Raw genomic sequence first — 8,443 nt, forward strand, 5'->3', positions numbered from 1 at the left:
ATCTCAAGACACTTTACAGATAGAGTAAGTCTAGACGACACACTGTAATTTACAAAGACCCAACAGATCTAGTAATTCCCCCAAGAGCAAGCAGTGCAACAGCCTTTTAGGCAGAAACCTGAGACAGACCCAGGCTCTTGGTAGGGGGTGTCTGACGGGGCCGGTTGGGGGTGTGATGAATAGTGGCAATAATAGTCCCAAGAATTAGCATGGCATAGTAGGGCACTACAGGGCATCGCAGGACGTAGCTGGGCGTAGCTGGGCGTTGCAGGATGTAACTGGGCGTTGCGGGATGTAACAGGACGTAGCAGGGCGTAGCAGGACGGAACAGGATGTAACGGGACGTAGCGGGGCGTAGCAGGATGTAACGGGGCGTTGCAGGCTGTAACAGGACGTAGCAGGGCGTAACAGGACGTAACAGGACGTAGCGGGACGTAGCGGGGCGTAGCGGGGCGTAGCAGGATGTAACTGGCCGTTGCAGGGTGCAACAGGACGTAGCAGGGCACCGCAGAGCGTAGCAGGATGTAACAGGGCACTGCAGGATGTGTAGCAGGACCACGGCGACAGCAGTAACCATGCGTTATTCAGTGCAAATATAACCCAGAATGTAGTTTAATCTCAGAAATGATGGTATATTAGGTTCTTACTGTCGCTCTGTTTAAGCCAAACGTTCCTCTGTACTGTCACTACGCACATCACAGAGCTCTGAGTCTAGACTTTACGGCACCGTAGTTAAGTGAAGTTGTAATAATCCAGTTGTAATTTACTGCCCCTTCCAGCGGCAGCATCTTATACTGTCTATTTACAGATGGCATTTAAATGTATGTCCGATTGTTCCTGTTAACGGTTAGCCCATTTTTCAGCTCTTTACTTCAAAAACTGCAAGTGAGACATGCAACAATACAGTCAAAAATACCTTACTTTTTGGATTAAATGACAGCATGTCAATTACTGTCACCACACCTAAGTCTAGAACTGTGGATGACGGTCAAGCAACTCAATGAACACCCCCGAAACCAAAAATTAACTTAAAAAAAACAATTGTGTGATCTCTCTGATAAGTTGAATTGGCAGTGACATTCTAAAGTTGCAGTGTGATTGACAGCAGACATGAGTTAGTGTGAAGTTGGGGCACAGCTACAGTGTCTGCTTTTCTCTTGTATCAAAAACAACCAAGTCTGCTCTAAGCATGATTGTCATTCGCTGTTAAACCTGCAACCAAAATGTAATTAATATTAAGTTCCATGGGGCGCTTGGCTCACGTGGCTCACCTGGTGGCGTGTGCACCCCACAGGCAGAGGCTCAGTCCTTGCCGCAGCGGCCGGGGGTTCCATTCCAACCTGCGGCTCTGTTTTTAGCTGTCCCATCTAATAAAAGGCCAAAAATGCCCCAAAAATATTTTTAAATATATATTTATTAAGTTGTACTAAATTAGTTTTTTAGAGAGATGAAGTTTGCCGTTAGAATTACTCATGAAAAAGCAACCTTTGTTAGTTATTGTTTTTTTATGAAAAAGTGCCACTATAATGTTCAATTGCAATTCGCAGTGTTGCTGTTGCACTATCCACTGCTCCATCCAGCTCCATCCAGCCGATGATGCAGGGAAACATCTGCACCAATCAACTGACTGCAGGGTTTTCTAGTGGGATGTTAATGACAAACTGTTTTTAGGTCTTTATTTTTAACAGGCCAGCTTAGACTTGAAAGTAGAGCGTTAAACTCGCAGCTGCAGCGTCAAGGACTGAGCCTCTGTATATGGGCGCCGCTTTAGCAGGTGAGCTCTACTATATAAAATAAGCTATTCAATAGCCTATATTCCTATCTGATATTTAACTAGCAAGTTGATTATATTTGAGCGTTCTGAACGAGTGAACTGGGACTCTGTTGCCTGCTTGTCATTGTCATTGCCATTAACGATTAATGTTTGCTTTAAAAACTCATTTGTTCCTACCTTTGGAGCGATTGTACAGTTTCATGGTGTTTCATGGGGGTTGAAGGAAATATGTGTTATGTGCAGTTAGGGCTTGGCAATATATTGATGTATCGATATCATGATATGAGACTACATATAGTCTTTGATTTTGGATATTTCTTTCCCTGGTTTTACAGGCTGCATTACAGTAAAGTGTTTTCATTTTCTGAAACTACCAGACTGTTCTAGCTGTTCTATTATTTACCTTTACCCACTAAGTCATTAAATCATTTCTGGAGAATATTTATCAAAAATCTCGTTGTGTAAATAACATTTTGTTAAAGCACCAATAGTCAACCATACAATATCATTGCAATATTGACATGAAAAGGTATTTGGTCAAAAATATCGTGATATTTGATTTTCTGTATATCACCAAGCCCTCCGTGCAATATCATTTTACCACAGTGTAAATGTGTGCAATACTTAATCTATTTTTGTGACTTCTACAATTGGTCCTGTATGGTTTTGTTTAAAACATTTGTGAGTTTGTCTAAAACAAATTTCACTAAAGGGACAAAGTATCGTAGCGCAGGTCGGCAAATCAGTCAGAAAAACAAATCTAATTAGCATCCCTAGTTCCTAGCTCCACCTTTATTAAATTGGATCAATATGCTAGGTACTACAACAGAGGAGTAATGAAAAACGGGATGGAATGGAGCGATTCTGTTGGTACCATCCACAACCTTTGATAATGGAAACGCAAACATAACCATTCTAATGTGTCAGACTGACCCTGACTGCTTGGAGGAAACGCAGCTTTTAATACTTAAAGAGGTAGTTTTCATTTTACTGCAGTGCTACTACGTGAATAGCATCAACCAGTGGAGCTTCTCTTTACTAAAATGCACCTGTAATACTTGCTGCAGATAAACTCATGGGTTACTTTATTAGGTACACCTCAGTCTATATCCATGGCGTCCCACTTCCGGGATAGCACCGGTGCTGCCGGGAATTCCTGCCAGATGTCACTAATTTAGGCCGGATGTCTTTCACCTTCATCTTTCTTTGTGTTGGCGTTCTAACCTTTGGTGGATACATAAGGACCATGGGTACCTGGTCCTCAGATCTCTGCAGGGTAAATCCAGACAGCTATCTAGACTATCTGTCCAATCTGAGGACTATGGTTACCTGGTCCTCAGATCTCTGCAGGGTGAATCCAGACAGCTAGCTAGACTATCTGTCCAATCTGAGGACTATGGTTACCTGGTCCTCAGATCTCTGCAGGGTAAATCCAGACAGCTAGCTAGACTATCTGTCCAATCTGAGGACTATGGTTACCTGGTCCTCAGATCTCTGCAGGGTAAATCCAGACAGCTAGCTAGACTATCTGTCCAATCTGAGGACTATGGTTACCTGGTCCCGTAATGCTGTGAGGACTAGCCAGACCTTCCTCTGCAGCGCTGTGGAGAAAGTTCTGGCAATGTGAGAGTACTTTATTAGGTACACCTCGAAAATCTAAGGCAATCCAATACAACAGGTTCAGCATAAATTCTACTTTTACAAAGATAATAATGTTCAGTTTTGATTGGCATTGTTGTAGAGGTGTAATTTAACTAGGCCCTACATGTTAATTATTGATTAGCAGTGGTGTTGTACTGGACTGCACTATATTGTGAAGTGTTTCAGATGTTTTTCCCACTCCATTTACAAACGTGAAGGGGGGGGGGGGGTTACAAACACATCAGTACAATGGAGTCCAGTTCACTCTGACATCTCTCCATTAGTGCATGGATAGGTACTGAACATGTGTGTGTAATTCAGGGCTGTGTGTAATAACAGAATAACAGACAGTGTCAACAAAAATTGAACATTATAATCTTCCTCAATGTAGAATTTATGACAGATCTGTTGTATTGAAATTAATTCAATTGTATAGGTGTTCCTAATAAAAAGGAACTGGCCAGGAAGAGTAGATGTAATTGCTTATCTATCTTGATGTATTATTATTATGGTACTAATGATATATATATTAAACACTGATGAAGTGTTTGCAATCAGTGCAGGAGATAGGCACACATTATTTCAATTCAAATGAAGAAAAAAAATGTAATGTTTGTGATCAAACAGGTTTGCTCTTGCATTTCTCCACAACAGGTGGATCCTTGAAAGTGTCACACTGTTACTCAAGTTACAACATTAAGTAATTCAGTTTTTGCAAAATGCCAGAAAGGGGTCATCTGCACACTACAATATAATTATTACAAAAGGCTTTAAGAAATGCACAGAAAGTGGTACTAGGTTTAAAACTGGTTATTTCAAATATAAACAAACAAAATGACCAAGTACTAAAAACACACGTATGATCTCAAAAACAAATTGTCCGCAGAGTAAAGGTGCGCTTTTTTTTTTTAATAAAATATAGTACAACTATGGTCCACATGCAACAACACAACAAGACCAAGGCAAAGCTGGGTGCCTCATCCCCCTGTCAGGTGTTTAACCTCTGGGCCACGTGCAACCTGCTGATGAAACATGAAAGTGTCATCCTGACCTGAGGGGAATCGAACCAGCAACCTTTTGAGGTCATTAAAAACCAAAAGCACCAGATGAGAGGAAATGAACACATTTCCATCTACATTTTGCTGTGCCAAATATAGAAGATTTGAGGGGGGAAAATATGTGGAGGACAAAGTCTTCATCCTGAAGTCTAAATATATTGAAAACTGTTCAACTTTAACTTATTTTTCATATTCACAATTCATACAATTTCCCATTAAGACAGACCGGGGTGAGCTCTTAGCACACCCTTTTGTCTGTTGCCCAGGAGCTGTCACACCTGGCCAGATGAGAGCCCATGTACAGGCGGACAAACACCGCCACTTCATGACTCAATGTGCTTGCATGACTCATTGTATGCCCACACACATGCCTGGCTGCTACAGCTACACATGTTCAAGAGGCTAACTGGCTAACAACCTAGCTTACACCTCTCTGAGGCTATATAATCAATGCTAGCAGACGCAGGGGCTAACACACAGCTAGCTTGAACGTTGCAAGACACTGTATTGCCACAAGTTGGGAAGAGCTAGCTAAGAGGGGGGAGAAGTTCCGGGCGAACACAACGGGATGAAAAACACAGAACACACACGGACGGAGAAAAGGAGACACTGTGTCCTAGTTCATGTTAGCCCCCGTTGCTACCGAGCTAGCCTTCTCCGCTAGCTCAGTAATGTCACTGCATCGCTGTTGTAAATACATTATAACAGCCCTCTACTTCAACGTTACACGTGTGGACAGCCTCTTAAACTCCTTCTCGGGGACATCTCCGCACCGAAAAACCCTCCCCGGCGGACTGCTCACCTGCTCCAGACACCGGACACACGCTCTCACCGGCGAGACATCCTCCCGGTTAGCCCGAAAAAACACTGGCGCTTTTTATTTCCAAGGACACAAAATCGCCATGACAGTTTAGAAAAATGCATAAAAAATTAGCAGGCAGGGGAGGGAGGGGAGAGAGGAGAGAGCGAGCGAGAGAGAGAGAGAGAGAGAGATGGGGAGGTGAAGGGGAGGGGAGAGGAAAGAGGAGGAGGAGGGATGAAAAGAGGAGGAGGAGTGGAGCTGTGTGCAATATCTATTTAATCCACATGAAGCTACCCGCTCCGCGGAGGTTATTCAGTGTGGATGCGCCGTTTTGCCGCCACGGTCCAGTCTAGACACCGACCACACACACACACACACCATTCCCTACACTCACACGTCTCCACAATGACAAGCCGCATCCAAAAGTTAAAGGGCGCTTCTTACCTAAAATGGCCACTGCAGCAGCCAAAACACAAATAGCTTCTTCTTTTTTTAATTCTGTGGAAGTTAAGCGGCGGCGGCGGCGTGGCTGCTGCAGCCACCCTAACCTTACCATTTGGAGCCAGTAGCAGCTCAGCATTTCACATTCTTCCATTGGCTGCAGCCTAGCGCAGCTGGCTCCGTGCATATTTCCATTGGCCCTGCAGCTGCCAAGCAAGCAAACCCGAGCGAGTCTGTCCCGGGTTTGTCTGAGAGCTATCGCGGCAGCCCCGGGCAACACCATTGTGTATTGTGTGCAATTTTTGTTCTCCCTTCTTGGTGATTCGCATTGATTTGATGCCCACTCACACTGCCTGTTTATTCTAGTGCTGGTGTTGTTCTGTCGTGGTCCTTACCGCAGACCTGCCGGGAAATCCTTGTCGTACCGGGGGAAGCTCCCCACCGCGCCGCGCCGCACCGCACCGCACCGCACCGCCCGGCCGGCTGGCTCCTGCTGTCATTGAAGCGAGGAAGAAAAAAACAAGAGGGGAGCGTTCCGTTTTCAACCCCCCCGATGCAACAAAACCAAGCGGTTTACATTTCTCCTTTGCTGGCTGCATCCACCAATCATGTCGCTTTTTACTCCTCCATCATTGCCGGGTTTGAAGGGCGGAAGAAAAGAAAGAAGACATTCCACGTCTTTTGCAGATCAGGTTTCGTTTCCCGGATGTTCCGTTTGTTTGTTTGGTGGACTTAAATGTGCGAGCTGCTGTGTTTTTGCGCTTGTTTTGAGGTGTGGTTCGGGCTGTAATGCTGATGAGGAGTTATGTTTCTGGACGTACTACTGGCCTCCTGTCCGAACGGGACCTGAAGTCTGTGGGCTCTCTCCTTGGCCCACCGCGGTCACTCTCTGTCCTGAGAGTTAAAGGCACAAAAAACTACACATCACTTTTTTTGGGCCAACACATAAACGACACGGCTATATCAGCATCCCATGTCACCAGTTGAGACACTAGGCCTATATGTCACAACATGAACTGGTGTGTCATATTGTATTTTGTGACCACAGAGGGCCAGTTTGAAAGGATACAGGGTTGTGGTCAAAACAACTTGGAAGTTGTGGCTATGCATGACATGTCTGACTAGGTTTCTCTAGGGTAAATACCAGTTATGTTCAGGCTTCACCGGTCTTGCAAACAAGTTTAAATGTGGAAAAACTTTGACAAATGTATCCCCAACTCAAGATCCACTTGCTAGATTTGTCTGGAGCTTTCCACCACATCACATGGCGGATGGACTTTGCTCAGTTGACATGCAAGCTCTGTGGCTGTTATTCCATCAATGACCTGTCAACTCAGCAGGCTGAAAAGATACAAAAAAAAATGTATCACCCACTGTTTTTGCTGTCCTCCAGTGGTTTAACCCCTGACCCTGCTGCAGGGATGTAGGCCTACAGGTGTACTCCCAGGTGTGTTGGTACACACATGACATCACTGTTGGGTGTGTTTACAGGTGCAACAGAGCACACCCGTGACAACACCAAAACACACTTTTAACTTTCAGCCAGAGAAGCCTTTTCAGAGATGCTCATGTTTTAAGACATGGTATACAAAGAGTTTCAATAATAATGTGTGTCTAATATTGTTTTTCATTAAAAAAAACAACCTCCTAACCCTTCCGTCTGCTGGATGCACGCTGTCTTCTGGCTTGCTGTAAATTAAGTGCAGTGAGTGTGCACTAGAGAATTCAAGGATTCCATATCGCTTTTGGATAAATTGCATGCTGGATTGGGATCGGTGTTATGAAACAATCTGATCACGATTGTTTTGTGGTTTCTATCCCATGATCTAGTGGCTCGACCTCTGTGAGTTGACCCTGAAAGCAGTTACGAGCGATCGGAGAACAGAAACACAAAGCAGGGTTCAGTTCACAATGTTCTCACACAAAGATATATACTGTACATTTACTAACAGTCGCTCCATTCACTCCAATAACACCAGAAGAAAGGAGGATGGGTTCAGCGGGTTCACGCTAATACATCTTCAGGAAGGAAAACAGTGTAACAATTTATGAAACTAATATATGATACAAATTCAAACAGATGAGAGAGGCTTTGTTTACAGTTTTTACAGAATGGAATGCAAGAGATTCACAACTACTGTGACTTTGCAATGTTCCTCCTTCGTCAGATGAATGTGGAAAAACTCTGCACCTAAATCCTCCTGCAGAGTGAAGCTCAAACATCTAAGTGAAGTGGCAGTAAGTTCAGAAGGTCCTGACAGTGCTTTGGATGAGATCGTAGCAGAGCTAACAGATCCATCCCCATGCCAACGGAGCCAACTCCATCCACTGATGTAGACGCATGTGACGTGGACCTTCAGTCGGGATTGCTTTGGTGTTTTTCCATTACATGGTGCCGGCTCGACTCGGCCGCGGTGCCCCGTCCTCCTTTTTCCTTTACAGATTAGTACCGCCTCTGGCGAGCGTGGCTGGTCGTCATAGCGACGCTGCAGGAAACTGCCGTGATCTAACACGACACACACACAGAACGTCGGAGGTGTATTTGATTCTCGTCGTGTGGCTGTTTGCCAGAAGAAGACGTTTCTAAAGAAGCTGGAGGCAGCCAAAAAGCACAGCTAGATAAACTACTTAAAGACGGGGGGTTTGTTCGGGACCCCCCCTTGTCTGTCGCATGGAATGATGACGCAGTGATTAGGGACATTTCTCTCCGACCAATCAGCAGTCTGC

The 8,443-nt window shown here is 44.6% G+C and overlaps 1 protein-coding gene and 1 long non-coding RNA gene across 2 annotated transcripts in view; one reads left to right on the plus strand and one right to left on the minus strand.

Moving 5' to 3' along the window:
• The window catches only part of chd6 (chromodomain helicase DNA binding protein 6), a 150,379-nt gene extending 144,873 nt beyond the window's left edge, over window positions 1–5,506 (minus strand). Inside the window, exon 1 of the mRNA XM_032512666.1 lies at window positions 5,276–5,506. The gene's annotated coding sequence lies outside the window, so the exon portion shown is untranslated. The remainder of the gene's footprint in view (window positions 1–5,275) is intronic.
• The window catches only part of LOC116687347 (uncharacterized), an 18,709-nt gene extending 10,743 nt beyond the window's left edge, over window positions 1–7,966 (plus strand). Inside the window, exons 4-5 of the long non-coding RNA XR_004331518.1 lie at window positions 4,384–4,387; window positions 7,956–7,966. This is a non-coding gene — a long non-coding RNA (uncharacterized LOC116687347). The remainder of the gene's footprint in view (window positions 1–4,383; window positions 4,388–7,955) is intronic.
• The last annotated feature ends 477 nt before the right edge of the window (window positions 7,967–8,443 follow it).

This window comes from Etheostoma spectabile, chromosome 4 (genome assembly GCF_008692095.1).
Source record: "Etheostoma spectabile isolate EspeVRDwgs_2016 chromosome 4, UIUC_Espe_1.0, whole genome shotgun sequence".
NCBI lineage: Eukaryota > Metazoa > Chordata > Actinopteri > Perciformes > Percidae > Etheostoma > Etheostoma spectabile.